This window comes from Typopeltis vanoorti, chromosome 10 (assembly GCF_054136105.1).
Source record: "Typopeltis vanoorti isolate ZY-2024b chromosome 10, IOZ_Tvanoo_1.0, whole genome shotgun sequence".
Classification (NCBI taxonomy): Eukaryota; Metazoa; Arthropoda; class Arachnida; order Uropygi; family Thelyphonidae; genus Typopeltis; species Typopeltis vanoorti.
The window spans coordinates 6,189,062-6,205,432 of NC_143558.1; positions in this window are offsets into that span (position 1 = coordinate 6,189,062).

The window sequence follows — 16,371 nt, forward strand, 5'->3', positions numbered from 1 at the left end:
GATGCATTTGTTTCTCAACAATCACTCGTGGATTTTCTGAACTCCAAATGCGACAATTTTGTCGATTAACGAAGCCATCAAGATGAAAATGAGCCTCATCGCTGAAGATGATTTTGTTCGAAAAATAAGCATCTACTTGTTCCATAATCCATTCAACGAACTCTCTTCGCTGTGCGGTCATTTTTAATAACCCTGAACTGTCAGCTGTCACGCTGTCTTTTTTTTCTCGTTGGCAACACTTTACGGCACAAATGGCGTTAAATTTAAATCTTGCGTAAATTTTGGGACACCCTGTATATGCTGCTTTCAGTTAGCCAGTTAGTGATCAGATTGACGTGTTGCATATTTATGTAAGCAACATTTGTGTTGTTGTGAAGAGATACTATAGCCGTGTCGTCTGTGTATCGGAAGATATTTCTTTTTAGGGGAGGATGGCTAATATCGTGTGTTCATTCATTTCGTAAGGTGATTCAACGTCCGTGAGCCCTTTTACGGGGAGGTACGGCACCACCTCAATTCCCCCTGTTTTTATCCGCGCTCGGGACCGGCATAACTGACAATTCAGACCTATGGCTGGAGTGATTGTCTTAAGTATTCCTGACTGTATCTGTGTGTTCACGGGGCACGTTTGCCTGCTTGCTGGATGAAAAATTTCAGATAAACGGGAAAAATCCTGCTGTCCACACCCAAGACCAGCTAACTTGGCTATTGCTGAGGAAGATCCTTAAGCTTCTCACGTCGTTGACGGGAATCAAACCTAATACACTCCTTCCCCAGGCATATGGTAGCGAAGCGCATAGCGACTAGGCTAACCGCGTGGACATATTGTGTGTTATACAGAATAGGAGATAGAACAGCTCCTTTTGGTACTCCACAGGTTACTGGTACCTCTTTGCTGTGTGCCGATTCTATACGTGTGTTGTACTTTCTTTTTTTCGTGTATGCTTTGAATCACTGGAGTAAACGACCGATTCCGATATATAGGTGTTAGTTTGTTCAAGAAGGTTTTATGTGTCAAACTTTTGTTAGGTCAATAAAAACAACGAATTCTATTCTGTTTTTATCTCTAACAGCATTTATTAGGTCTGTGAAGCCTTCCAGGAGTGTTGCTGTTCTTTTATTTTTTTGAAAACCATATTGTGTTTTTGGAATGATTGTATTTGGGATTTACGTATGTTGATAGTTGCGAAACATAATGAGTTCCATAATTTGGTTGATTACCGACCAGTGGCGGCCAGTGAAAATTTTAAGTGGGGGGGTACTGCATAAACAAAATTTTTCCTAATCAATAACCAATTTATTAATAAAGAAATTTACATATTAAAAAATTGCTTTATTAAAAATATTTCACCCCCACCACGAACAAACGCCAATAATAAAATTTTGTATCGCACAAAAATAACGGGCGCATGCATATTATTTATCTGTAAGCGACACTGGCCAAACGAGCAGTATCGGAATCACTTGTAATGTGCAATGACAACAAGCGTAAACGAATATCAGCGAGTCCAGCTGCAATTGGTGCGATATTTCTGAACACTGTGTTAGATCGCAGTGGATTTGTTTCGTGTAACGATAATTGAAAAAAATATAATTCTTTTCATATTTCCAAAAGCGACACTCGTCATAATTCAGCCTTGTATCTATAATAAATAAATAATTATGTTATGTTAACAAAATAAAATAAGATTTACAAAAAATAGTTCACCACGAACATGCACCAATAATAAAAGTTTCGTATCTCCCAGAAATAACGCGCGCAAGCATACGATACACTGCCCAAACGAGCAGTGTCGGAATCACTGTAACGTGCAATGAGAAGCGCAAACGAGTATCGGCGAGTCTATCTGCAATTGGCGGAATGTGATAATTCTGACACTGTGTTAGATCGCAGTGAATTTGTGTCGTAATCTAAAGCTTTAATCGAACAATCCCAATTATTAACTAATCAATGTCAAAACATAATCTGTAACCTTTAGTATGTTGTATTGCATTTATATAATGTTGTAGGACGCAGGACATATATATGGCACAGAGGGTGAAGCTTGATGCTTTTCATATTCCCTGTTGTCTGTTTCGGGAGCAGTGATGGGAGAGATTTGCGAGCTATTTTAGCTCGCCCTGAGCGGGTAGAGGATGGCTTTCGGTCTTTTATGTTTACAGTAGTCATTACCGTCATAGTTTCCGGCTTGTTGTATCAGTTGGTTTGGATGCGTAGATGTCTTCATAAAGAATTTTTCTGCTAGGGAGCGTAGTAGTGGAGAGATGTAGGGGATATTTATGTCCTGGTGGATCTGGGCGTTCCTGATGAACAACGGGGCATCCCGAATCATTCGCAGGAATTTGTTCTGTAGTCTTTGTAGCTTGAGGATGTTTGTTTTGGAGGTATGGCTCCAGGCTGGGGAGGCGTATATATGACTGTGGGACGGATCACTGTCTTCTGCAGTAGTATTTTATTTGTTGAGCTTAGTTTGCTGTGTCTGTTGATCAAGGGGTATAGCTGGGTGATAACTTTTGAAGCTTTGGTGCATATGCTCCTGATGTGGCTGTTGAAGCATAATCGCTTATCGAGAAGTATTCCTAGGTATTTTGCTTTAGTTTTCCAGGGGATTTTAGAGTTGAACAGGGTGATATCTCCTTTGGGGGATGCTCGTCTTCTTGTGAAGAGTATCGTTGTACTTTTCTGGGGGTTTAATTGTAGTCGCCAGTCTTTAAACCATTTTTCTAGTTTCAGGATGGTGTCTTGTAGTTTTTTGGTGATGAGATCTGGCTAGAATAGCCGTGTCATCAGCATAAAGGGCGATGGTGGATGTGAGAGGATTTTTAGGGATGTCTGCCATATATAGATGTTGAACAGGATCGGGGCTAACAGTGATCCTTGAGGAACTCCAGCGAGGATTTTCCGTTGGGTTGAGACTTTCATTGATTTTGACTTGCATCCTTCTGTTGGAGAGGTATGATTTGATCAGGTGTATCATGTTTAGTGGAAGGTTAGCGATAAGTTTGTAGAGGAGGCCTTGGTGCCAGATCTTATCGAAGGCCTTTGAGATGTCTAGGAAGATAGCTCCAGTGTGTTGATTCCAATTGAATCCTGTGGTGATGTATTCTACCAGTCTATGGATTTGATGGGTGGTGCTGTGATTTTGATGGAAGCCGAATTGTTCTTCTGGAATGATATTTAATTGGTTGACATGATCTTGGAGTTATCCTCATCAGTGAGGATGATTTTCTCAGCTATTTTCCCTAAATTGGATAGCAGGCTGATGGGACGGTAATTTTCAGATAGGTGTGGGTCTTTGCCTGGTTTGTGAATTGGGATGATGTCAGCTATTTTCCATGACTGGGGGAAGTGCTGCCATTTGAAGATGGAGTTTATGATGTTTGCCAGATGTGTTATGGCTTTGCGTGGTCGTGCCTTGATGACTTGGTTAGTGATGCCGTCAGGACCTGGGGATTTTTTGATCTTGAGATGGTTGATGATGCCGATTATTTCGGTAGGTGAGGTAGGCATTATAGGACTTGGATTGACATCGGGACGATTTACTGTGAACCTGACTTTACGATGGATCTTGTATACGTGGCTGATGTTTAGGTTATATGCAGGACTGCATTGTTTCTCTAGGTTTCTTGCTATGGCTTCGGCTTTGTCAGCATCTGTGTATGCATGGTGGTGTTCTGCTTGCAGAGGGGGGAAAGATTTGCGCTTGATCATGAGGTTGTTTAGGAATTTCCATATAGAATGATCTGCTGTGGAGATGGAGGTGAGCTGGTTGTCCCATTGTTGATTCCTGTGGTTCTGGAGAGCTTGGACAGATTTGTTTAATCTGTTGAGGGCTGTTTTGTCCTGGGGAGCACGAGTGTTGTGATATCTTTTTCTTTGTCTGTTTTTTTCCCTTATTAAGTCCATGATTTCTTCCGGGAGACGATTTTGTTTGTGGGTAATCGTGGATACTGTGGCTGCTGTTTTGGCTTTATTGACTTGATTGGTGAGGTTCTTTATTGCCGTGTCTATTTCTTCCTTGGCTTTTATATATGGGGAACTGGACCAATGTGTTCTGGTAGCACTTTCTTGAGTTTCTCCCAGATGATGGAGGTTTGGGAGGGAGGGAGTTATCTTTGTTCCCTAAGTGAAGTAGGATTGGGTTGTGGTCTGATTGATGATAATTCGTTCAGTGCTTGAATGCTGTGCTGGTATTTGATGTGTAGAATGGTGATGTCTAGGATGTCGGCTGTGCCAGTTGGGCTGTGGTGGGTTGGTTCAGTGTGGATCCTGTTACGATAGCGTTTTTTAATCCTGTGTAGCTGAAGAGGATACGGCCATGTTTATTTGTGGTTCTGCTGTTCCAGGAGGGAGGTTTGGAGTTTAAATCCCCAGCGACGATGGATTCATTTGTGCCTGGTACAGTATCCAAGTCAGAAAATAGCAGGGGAGTTGTAGGCGGCATAGATTTTAAGTCTTCCAGTTGAATTTGTGTGGACTTCGACACCGGTGAGTTCTAGGTTGGAGGTTCGGGAGGTGAGTATTCCATTGTGCCTGATGCAGGTTCCTGATAAACATGGCTGTACCACCACCTCTGTAGTCCAGTCGGTCGTTTCTGTATAGTGTGTAGCCCCTCAGTTTTGGATTGTCTGCAGGTCTTAGATGAGTTTCATTAATTAGGATGATGTCAGGGTTGTATCTGTGAGAGAATTCTTGAAGTTCCAGAGTCTTGTTTTTTAGGCCATTGGCCTTCCAAGCGGCGATCTGTAGTGAGTCTGGCAGTAATCTAGTTTTATTCATTAACAAGCATTGATAAAATGGTTTGAATTTCTTTTAGAAATCTTTTTGTGGTGAAGGGTTTGACTTACTGAAGTCTTGAAGCATGTTTGCCAATGAGGCTGTGATGACTGCTGTCATGTTTGGAAGAATTTGGTCCTGCTGGATATATTTGGATGAGTGGGCTACTTCGGCGTATGTCCTGCTTCGACGGTGGCTTTCCAGACTGTTGGCATTTTCCACTTGTGAGAGCTGGTATTTTGTTGTCTTTTGTTGGGTGTCAGGCAGCTGGGGAGCCGTCAACTCAGGTGCCTGTGCGCTGGGTTCAGAGATCTGTTTCCTTTTGTTGTCTGTTTTATTCTTAGGGTAGTGACTGCAGCCTCTGTAGTTTGCCGGGTGCGGGGCCCCGCAGTTCGCGCATTTGGCTGGTGAGGTCCTGGGTTTTGAGCAGGTTGCTGTGGGGTGTTTTTGCCCACATTTGAGGCATTTGTAGTCTGCTCTGCAGAGTTTCTGTGCGTGTCCGTACTTCTGACATCTGTAGCACTGGCCTGATGAGGCCCTTTTTCTTAGTGGTTCTGTTGTGATTTTCAGACCACAGATCGTTGTTAAGTTGTATATGTTCTTGTGTGTGTTAGGTATCTCAACAAGTACTAGGGGCATTGGACTCTTGTCATCCCGTAGCATTCTGCTAACTTTGACAGGTAGGAGATCGTGGAGGCAGAGGTCTTCAGTAATTTCATCTGTGCAGATGTTTTCTGTTACTCCCCTGAGTACAACTTTTAGGTTTTTCTCCGACTTCAGTGAGTAAGTATGATATTTAATATTTGACTCGTCCATGGTTTTTGTGAGGAGTTTGTAGTCGCCTACTGTGGTAGGCTGGATTTTAATTCCGTCGTCTACGTTTTTTGCCCATGAATAGGCAATTTGATGGTTTTGCATAATAGGCCTAAGGCCCGTCCAACGTTCTTTTTCCGTAGAACAATTGGGGGAACTTTTTCTTTGTTGGCTGTGGGGAGGTCAGTGTTGGGGGTATCTTCTTCCATCCCCTAGTTTATCTGAGTCTCCGCTGTTTTACGTTTTTTCCGTGCAAGGGTGTCTGTATCATGTTTTGAAATGGGAGCAGAGATTATCAGGTTCATCTTCCCCTGATGTTGAGTTGTCTCCTTCTGTGGAGTCGTCTGTCGCTGAATATAGGTTTAGAAACCCTGGCCACTCTACCTCAAATTTCTTCAACAGTTTTTTGAGGAGGTCGAGCGCTAGCTTCTTATCCAACGATTGGATAAAGTTATGGGGACTTAAACTGGTCATGTTTGAAATATTCAAATATATGCTTACCTGAGCTGGATCTCAAGGATTTCCGTATAGCGTATAAACACAAAATATAACACACTAAAGGACTACCGCGAGACCGCAATCACTAATTAACAACACAATCATCAGCTACTTGTTTACCTTCGCTTATATCAAAAATCTGAATCAACACTCCGAATTATTCATAATAACTATTTAAATCACTGATCACATATATAAACACTTGGCAGCCGCCGTTACGCACCAGCGCCCTCCTAGTATCTTATATAATGTTGTAAGCATTGTTATTATTTATAAACACAAACAAAATTTAATTTTTTCCTTGAGGATGCTGCAGTGTCGCAGTGCTTATGTACGAGCCGCCACTGTTACCGACAATGAGGGAATAGTCTGCATTTATTTATAGTGTTACTTTTTCCGTGTTTATTTATGTGATTATTGCAATTTTTAGTGATTCAGTTATGCACCCCGTTTTCGTGTTACAGAACATAGGTTAATTGAGTGGTGTTTCATGTATTTTGGTCTGATTTCGTCAATATCTGCCCTTCGTTAATGTTTGGAACCGGATTGGCCCTGGTCGTACTGAAAAATACTGCTTTGTGGGATAGGAGAATATTTTCTGCAGTTTTTGTACAGTTCTTAAAGTGCTGATCAAAGTTGTTTTCTAACCATTTGAGGAATTTGGGCACGCAAGCAAAGCGATATTTTATTGTTTCAAAGGAAGTAGCTTGAGGTGTATTGTCTAGCATTTCATTGATCACGTGTCTAATTTTCTTAATATCATTCTGGGCTGTTGTTAATTTGTTTACATAATTTCTTTTTTGCAGTTCTAATCTGTATTCAGGTATTCCATTTTCTTTTGTATTCAGCTTGTAATACTGTATTGTTAGTAGACCTCTTAAGTTGTTTCAACAGGACATCTTTTCTTGGTATATTTATTAATATGTTTTCTGCTACTCATGGATTATTTCTGGGTTAACAGCGTATTTTTATTTTGGCCCTGGTCGTATATATATATATAGAGAGAGAGAGAGAGAAAGTATTTTACCTTGGGTATAATAAATGTTAAAGATACCAAGCTATTTTAAACCTGGTTTTAAAATTTTAAACGTTGGGAAATGGAGTAAAATCAGGTTTAAAATAGCTTGGTGGTATCACTGCGTCCAAAACCTGAGGATTAACACTTTTTCCGAAGATTACAACTGCAAATACAGACGAATCAGCTTGTGTCAATTTGTATGATTATTGCAATTTTTGAAGATTTTGAGTAGTAATCACGCTCAAAGTGTTCACGTGGTATCACTCAACAGTATAAAGGGCAAAAAGCTGATGTAAGCGAACTGTGTTTGAAGGAATCTCTTTTCGTGAAGGAATAAATTTGCAAATTTGGATGTCTTGTAATGACTGAAAGACATCATCTAAATGATTTCAGGCGGGGAAGAATTATTCGAAAGATTGAAGTCCACAGCATTTGAAACCAATGGAATGTGTTCCAGACGTTTGCAAAGGGGTTGCCCTCGCTCTATAACAGCAAAACGTAATTGATGCATAAAAGCAGGATTTTGCAAGTTGGGTCCATTCAAGCACACGTACGCGGATATCTTGACAAACTGTGGCAAGATGTTTGCGACAAGTAGGCTTATATACCCAAAAGCCTGTCGTTATATGCTTATATGCTCAAAAGCCTTTATCCACAACATATTGCCGAGCACGTTTTTAGTGGTGTTGTATCCATAAAAATTGGACAACACACCAATGGGCTAAGATGAGAGTTGTTTTAGTCTTTCTTCCGATTTTACACAATTTATATGGCTTGAAAGTGGTGCTGCTTACCAACGCGAGAATATTCTTGCAAGGGATAGATACAGCTATGCTGGGGTTATGGTGGGAGTAGGCATTATGCTTAATGAAAGCACCGGGCTACAAGTGCTGGAAAAAGGGACTATGACTGATAAACGATATCGCAATGAAATTCTTCAACGTTCGATTCTTCCATGTGTTGTAGGCGAAGAATTAATTTTTATGAATGACAATGCCACACCACATCGTACACGAGCAGCGGAGATATTTCTGCAGACAGGATATTATTTGAATGGAGTGGCCAGCAATTCCCCCCCCCCCCATATCTCAATCCCATAGAACATGTTTGGGACGCAATAGTGAGACGCATTGCTGCTCGAAATTTCCCTCCAGAAAACAAGGTTTTTTTTTGCTCTGAAGGAGGAGTGGGTCAGTTTGTTTCAGGAACTCCTGAATCACTTCGTCCTAAGCATGGTGCAACGGTTATAAGAGCCGCATCGCCGTTCGCAGTGGCATATTCCATTCTGAAATATCTCTCCACCTAGTTTTCTGTAAGCCCTGTAAATTAATTCCTTAGCTACGTCCTTCGGAAATTTGTAATAACTTTTACCAAATACGTATTGCAATTTAGTCTGTAAGAAATCAGAACACATTTTTTTGTGTAATATAATTTAGTAGTAATTGGCTTGTGTAGCTCAGTGGAAGTGGCACTTGCGTACTGTGCGCTTGGTCGCTCGAAGTCAGACTTAAGTTCAAGTCTAGTCGCCGAATGGAGGAACTTTTTCTAAGCCTTTCTTCGACCAATTCCCGAGTTAGTCGATCTCTGGCACGGGAAAGCGGGTTTTTCCTCCAAGAAACTCGGGTTTTTTATCCCGTAAACTCAAGAAAATCGACCGCAGTACCCACATTATTTCGGACAGTAACATATCTTTTTAGGGTTAGGTACCAAGAGATGGCAGCGCTTGTTTGCCAGTCTCTTCGTAGGTGGCTGCTATAATTAGTGATATACATGGGCCAGCTATCTCTGATTGGCTACCAGTGGAGATTGAACTGTTATATACTGATATAACATATCAGCATATAACATATCCCAATATTTATATTTATGTATCCTATTATTATCACGTATTCTGAGGCGCCTTCTTCTGGAGTAGAAGCCATCTGTTTAATTCATGAAGAAATTGTGATGTTTAAATTTGGGTGGTTTGTAGACAGCATTTAATATCAATGAGTTCTCTTATTTGGTATTTTTTTTTTACTTCGATGTATATATTTTCCAGATATTCTCATGTATAGTTTATTTTTATTTCTAATTTATTCTTGCTAAATATTATTATCGGACGACCTCGTTAAGTTTGTGTTGTTGAAAGTTTGGATTTGGTAACCGGTTGCTTCTTTGTTTGTTGTGGATATTTCTGTTAATACTAAAATATCTATGTTATCTATATATCATGCAGGCCTGGTTGGCCGAGTGCTTAGCGTATGCACTCTCCAGCCAAAAGGCTGCGGGTTGCAATCCCGCTTTGGGCATGGATGTTTGCGATTGTCTGTAAAAATACTAGAGATGGTGTGCGGTAGTTGGCGTTGATGTAGTTGCGGTTGGCTGTAGTTGGTGAATTAAGTGGTGGAGACAGAGTTGTAGAGCAAGTACCCTTCCTCGAACTCCCTGAAGGTGTCACTTAATAATAATAATAAGCTTGCAGGGCAAAAAAACCAGTATTTTCGAATGCTGTTTAACGTTGATATGGAGAATAAAAAGTCATTTTCTTTGACCAGTCTCTTGTTTCCATCTAGTTATCGAATTTAGAATGGAAGCTGTCGTGTTCTGGGTTGATTAGATGCTTAATGGTCTGCATTTATGTGGTTTCGTATGTTGTTTCCTTCTTAAAGACGCAATAATATTAATATTACCGCAATACGAGTAGGTATCGTGATACTAGTACATATATCTTATACTACACCCTCTGTCCAAAAGGGAACCGAACTTTTCGAAAATAGAAGAAACTAGTGGCGCCACCTGTTGTATCATTTTGTTGTCGAAATCGGCAACCTTCGTTAGTGTTATGTCAACTGTTTATGACATTTTATTCATTAGAAGCCGAGCTATAGTGACGGTGTGTTTTGACGAACGGTCGGAAAATAAGTTTCAAACAGAGAGCTGCGATTGACTTTTGTGTTCAAATTGTTAAAGTTTTACCGAAACGCATCAAATGCTTCAAAAAGCGTACGGTGGTGAATGCTTATCCCGTACCCAAGTTTACGAGTGGTTTAAGCGATTTCAAAATGGTCGTGAGACGCTTGAGGACGACGAAAAGCCGGGCCGTCCAAAAAATGGACTGAGCGAAGTTAACATCCCAAAAAATAGTAATTTCATCAAAGAAAAAACCCGAAATCGTCCGTGAGATTGATTGAAGATGAATTGGGGATTTCAAAATCAACTGTGCACAACATTTTGACCGAGAGCTTGGGCTTTGGTAAATTGAATTCGCGATTTGTTCCCCACAAGTTGACCGACGACCAAAAAATGTATCGAATTCAACACCGCAAAGGACATCATTAAAACTGCTCGTAAGGACTCAAACTTCCTTGAAACGATCGTTACTGGTAAACGTGATGTTTTGAGAATGAGCCGGAAACAAAGCACCAGAGTGCTGAGTGGAGACCATTAGAAGAGGGGCATCCGAAAATTTTCTTTTGACTTCACGCTTGGAGAAGTCAAAAGAAAAGACAATTCTGATTTGTTTCTACGGTTCCAAGGGCATTATCCACAAACAATTCGTTACGCCTGGTCAAACGGTAAATGTAAGTTTTATATCGAAGTTTTGAAGCGATTGATAGCGAGAATTCGTCGTGTACAACATGAATATCGTGATGCAAGCAGCTGGTCAGTTTTGTACGATAATACACCATCTCATCGTTCGAACATTGTGAGACAGTTTTTGAGCCAAAACCAAGTTTGTGTGTTTGATCACTCGCCGTATTCATCTGATTTATCACCCTGTGACTTCTTTCTCTTCCCCCGACATCATTTGCCGATGAAAGGAAAGCGATACGACACCACTGAAAACGTTCAAACAGCAGTTACCACGACCCTCAACAGTATCCCAAAAACCGATATACGAAACTCATTTAACGAATTAATTGACCCTGCCAAACGCTGTGTCGAAGCTGAGTGAGAGTATATTGATTGAAATAAATGATTTGAATAATTATAATTGGCCTGTGTTTTATTTTCTATCAAAAGTTCGGTTTCTTTTTGAACTGAGTGTGTGGTACAAGATAGTTTTATCAGTGGCGGATTAAGGATAGTTGGGGTCTCTAGGCAAATTATATTTAAGGGCACCCCCCCAAAAAAATCTTTAACCTGATTGTTTATCATTTTTTTTACAATTTTACAAAGTTTTTTTTTACTAGCACTACACTCAAATAATGAAAACACGAAAAGTCACACTAAAAAGTTATTTTTGAAACAAACACCTCACTCTTACACGATTCCATAACAAATGAAGTTAAGGAGCATCCAGGCGAAACTTCCTTTCTCAGCAATGCAATCAGTTTTCGTGACCTCGAAGCGCGCCGACATTGGTAATGCGGTTTAATTTAAAGCGTAGATACCGCGCGCTGTTCAAAATACAAAATACGAAGCTTGTCAACTAGCGCCGACATTGGTATTGCGGCATTATTGTAGATAGTGCGCGTTGTTCAAAATACGTATTAAAACGTAATAATTGTTTTGAAAAAATTTTCGCTTAAAATAATTAAGGTTTTCATGATGTTTACAGAAAACATTAATCTATTTTAAAACACTATAGGAAAATATCTTGGCCTGGGGGCCCCACAAAGCTTGAGGCCCCTAGGTACGTGCCTCATTGCCCTAATGGGTAATCGGCCACTGAGCCCCTATCGTGTACCCATCACATTAAATCATGTCATCTCGGCTCCAGTCACGTCTTTGTTATTCACCATTCTTCAAGACACATGTATGTTAATTAATAACCCTCCTTTTAAACCTTATTAAATCCAACTGGTTAAAGCTAGTGGTAAAAAAAAGGTTCTACTCTAAAGTCAAAAATTCCTTAACTTTTTCATTCATATTATTAAAAAAATACTTCTTTGGTATGTTTTTTTGGGATATGTGTTTTGAGATAAGACCTGCGTAGTTTCAAAGTGGCGTCCGGATTCTCTGTACTAGGCTGAATGAAGCAAGACTTGAGTTCTAGTCTAGTGGAACTTTTTCTTATACCAGTTTCCAAGAAATTCGGTATCTGGCACGGGAAAGCGAGTTTTTTTTTTATCATCGAAACTCAGGTATTGCGTCTTGTAAACGCAAGAAAATCGATTGCAGAACCCACATTATTTAGGACTAAAATATTGTGTTAGGGTCAGGGACTATGAGATGGCGACACATGCCAGTCGTTTCTTTCAAAAAAAAAAAAAAAAAAATCAGCTAACGCCTTCAGTAATAATAATAATTGTTTATTAAGGTTTATTATAATAATAATAATAATAATTATTATAATAATAATAATAATAATAATAATAATAATAATTATTATTATTATTATTATTATATTATTATACGTGGTATTTCGGGGAAACCTCACTAAACATTATTTTTTTTTTTTTTACTTACAGTATCATACCTCTCCTTAAACTCATTCACTGTTGGGACACTAACTCTTGCAATCCATTCCACTCATTCATCACTCTCCAAAAATAAAAATAAAATCTATTCCACACACCTTACTAACCACAGTATGACATGCCTTTCAGGAGTGACTCCATGTTCACGTCATGAAAGTCTTTTTAAGTGAAATATTTTGCAGTAGGTTTTGATCAACCTACATATAGAGACAATTGTGGCATTTCTGATCATCATTTTTTTTAGGGGTGATTGAAATATTCCAGAAAGGACATTAAAAACAAAGTAACGAAACCTGGTGTCAGGTCTCTGGAATGTTACTTATGAAGATATATTATTATTATTATGTGACACCTCCAGGGAGTCCAAAGACTCATCGAGGGAAGTGTGCCAACAGCATCGAACGAATACCCCTTCCAACTACTAACCGCGCTCAAACTTGCTTGACTTATTGGGAGCCATTAGTACCAGAGTCTCTACCAATCGACCAACCTTTGCTGGCAAAGGGCCTGCCATTTTCATGCTATGGTGAATAGGAAGAAGAAAAGTGGAGAATGTGATACACATACTTTAAAGTTGGTGAAGAATTTGTAGGATCAGAAATATTGATGTAGAAGAGATTTTTATTTTTATTTTGAAGGGCAGGTTTTTTTGAATGGATAGTTGGCGAAATGAAGAAAAATCTACTTGGCCATGCCAGAGATTGACTAATTCGGGACTCGTCTATGTCTTTTTTCGACCGGTTCCCGGTAGAAAAAAGATTAGAAAGAAGTTCCTCTAGTCAGGGACTAGAATCAAACTTCGAATGCTCATTTTTTCGGGCGGCTTAGAGCTATGGACGCACACGTGTTACTCTGAATTAGCAACGAACTGACCTCGCATTCAGTTACAGGAACATTGGTATATGCTTACACAGTGTGCAGAAGGCTTGGTATAGGTGGTCTGTATGCTAGGCGACTCAGTGGCGTAGCTAGGGGGACGGAGGGGACGGAACTTTGAACCCCTTTCGAACTTTTGCAGTTAATTCTAAAATACATTCTCGAGAACTCAGTTCCAAATATTGTAATACTACTGCGAATTTTCCTTGCAATTGCCGTAAGTGTTGCTAGTTGTGAGAGGAGTTTTTCTAAATAAAATTGATTAAGAATTACCTACATTACTATGAAATAGACTTCGCCCATGTCATCGATGATTTCGCTAACATATATTTAGGGATAGAAGGGCTTCTATCAAGAAGTTCCATTATCAATCTATCACACTACAATCTCACGCCCGACGAAATCACCATCCTGAACAAAGGATTAAACTTTGGTGTTTCCCCAAAATACATACAAAACAGAGACATCATTACCGAAATGCAAGCGAAATTAGAGTACGACCCTAACTAAGAAACTATATTCCACAAAATTAACAACATCATAAACAGTAAAATAATAATTAAACCCAACATCACCCCCAACCTACAAGAAGCCCTTCTATCCCTAAAGAAGAACCCGAACATTATTATCAATAAAGCGGACAAAGGGGACACCGTAGTCATCACAAACCAAGCCGATTACCACAACAAGATAACAGCCATCTTAACCGACCCACACACCTACCGAAAAATACAAATTGACCCCACCTCCGACCTCATAAAACAAATCAACGATACCCTACACATACTAAAAAATGAAAATAAAATTGACAAAACCACACTGAAAAACACAATCCCCCGCACCACACGCACCCCTTGTATGTTCGGACAAATAAAACCCACAAAGACGGGTACCCGATGAGACCAATAGTCTCCTACAAAAATACCACCACAGCCCCTTTATCAAAATTCGTAGCGAAACTCCTCAAACCACCAACCACAACGTCAAACTTCATGATAAAAAACACGGACGACCTTTTCAATAAAATAAAAGACCTAACCCTATCCCAAGAAGATATCCTCACTTCTTTAGATGCGGCCTCTTTATACACTAACGTGGACGTCCCCAGAACTTTAGACATCGTACACACACTACTCACAGAAGACCACACCCTACACTCTCGTACTAAACTAACGCCCATTGACATTATTAACTTAATAAAACTAGTAATCTCGGCAAACTTCTTCAAGTTCAACAACAACATGTACATACAAATCTTCGGTCTCCCCATGGGCCAAAACATCAGTGGACAACTAGCGGAATTATTCCTGGCACATATAGAATCACTTCTACTCCACCCTTCCCTTCCCCCCGGCATCACCTTCTATGGCAGATACGTGGACGATATTCTGTGCATTGGTAATCCCACACACATCACCACCTTAAAAACATCCCTAAACAGCTACAGCAACAGGTTAAAATTCACCACAGAAACCGAACAGAACAAATCCATCAACTTCTTAAACTTGACATTAACCAGAACACACAACAAAATAGCCACGAAAATATACCACAAACCCTCACACATCGGAAACTACCTCCATTTTCACTCATACCATCCGTATTCTGTTAAAAAATCCGTCATCTTATCACAATTCATAAATGCTCACAAATTTTCAACCAATCAAAATAGTCTAAACGCTGAAATAAAAAAACTAACACAGATCTTCTTAAATCGTAACTATCCTACACAACTGATTAACTACGCAAACAAGACGGCAAAAAACCGCCAAAACAACCCAAGTACCAAAACGAACTTCCCTACACAAAAAATTATCAAACTACCATACACCCAAAACACATACAAATCCTATAAATACATCTTCAAACATACTGACTACAAACTGGTATTCACCACAAGCCAAAAACTGGCTAACCTCCTAAAATCCACCAAACCTCACACACAAAAAGATATATTTGAACAGCACAATGTAGTCTATAAATTTCCCTGCCAAAAAGACTGTGACATCACCTACACAGGTTCCACCATCAGGTCTTTATGGGCAAGACTACAAGAACACTTCCGTGACTGTAACATCCCTATTCCAGAACATTTAAACACTAAAAAACGCAACATTAAAAAGAAAAATCGTATACAAAGCACAGGAAAAACGGAAATAGCTGTTCACGCCCTTGAACAAAAACACACCCCGCAGATAGACAAGGCCATCATAATAGACAGACAAGACAATGAAACAATGCTCAGAATATCGGAAACAATAGCTATAAAGTGTGACGCGAACTCGATCAACGTACACAGGCCCTACATAATCTCCGAGGTTTGGAAGCTTCACAACATTAAATTGAGGTCACAATCCCGACCAATAGGAGACAACACAAACACCTCTGAAGCACCCACCCGACCTGACATAGCTTCCACTTTCCCAATATGTTCCGATGATGACCACGAATAGTCGAAACGGTCCACACCCCGTCAACCACCTTTCCCCTTCCCCCTCCCTATTTTAAAAAATTAACCCTTTCACTTTTTTCCCCACCCTATATAAAAGTATATGTTTCTACATATTACGAAAAAAAATAAAACCCGGGTTTTTCTAACTTATTCTACCAAACTGCCTACCCCCCCCCACACACACACCCTGCAGTTCTCGACATCGCAGACAGAGGAAAAGCCACAACACCCAGAAAAAGGTATGTGCAATTTCTATTCCTTAAGCTACATATACTTTTTAGTACATCTACACTCATAATGCCCTAAGAACCCATGAGTAAATAGCCAATGACATTTAAACAGGGGTACTCCTAAACTGAAGCAGGCGATATAGCTGTATTATAATAGTTTATAATGAGGAGTAACATGGGAGTTTTCCCAGAAATAATATACATCGTGTTTTAATTTATTTCCCTATACGTCGTTTTGACTTTTTGTAGTATTTTTGGTGTGTATTGAGAGGGGCGACAAAAGCTCTAGCTATGTCACTGAG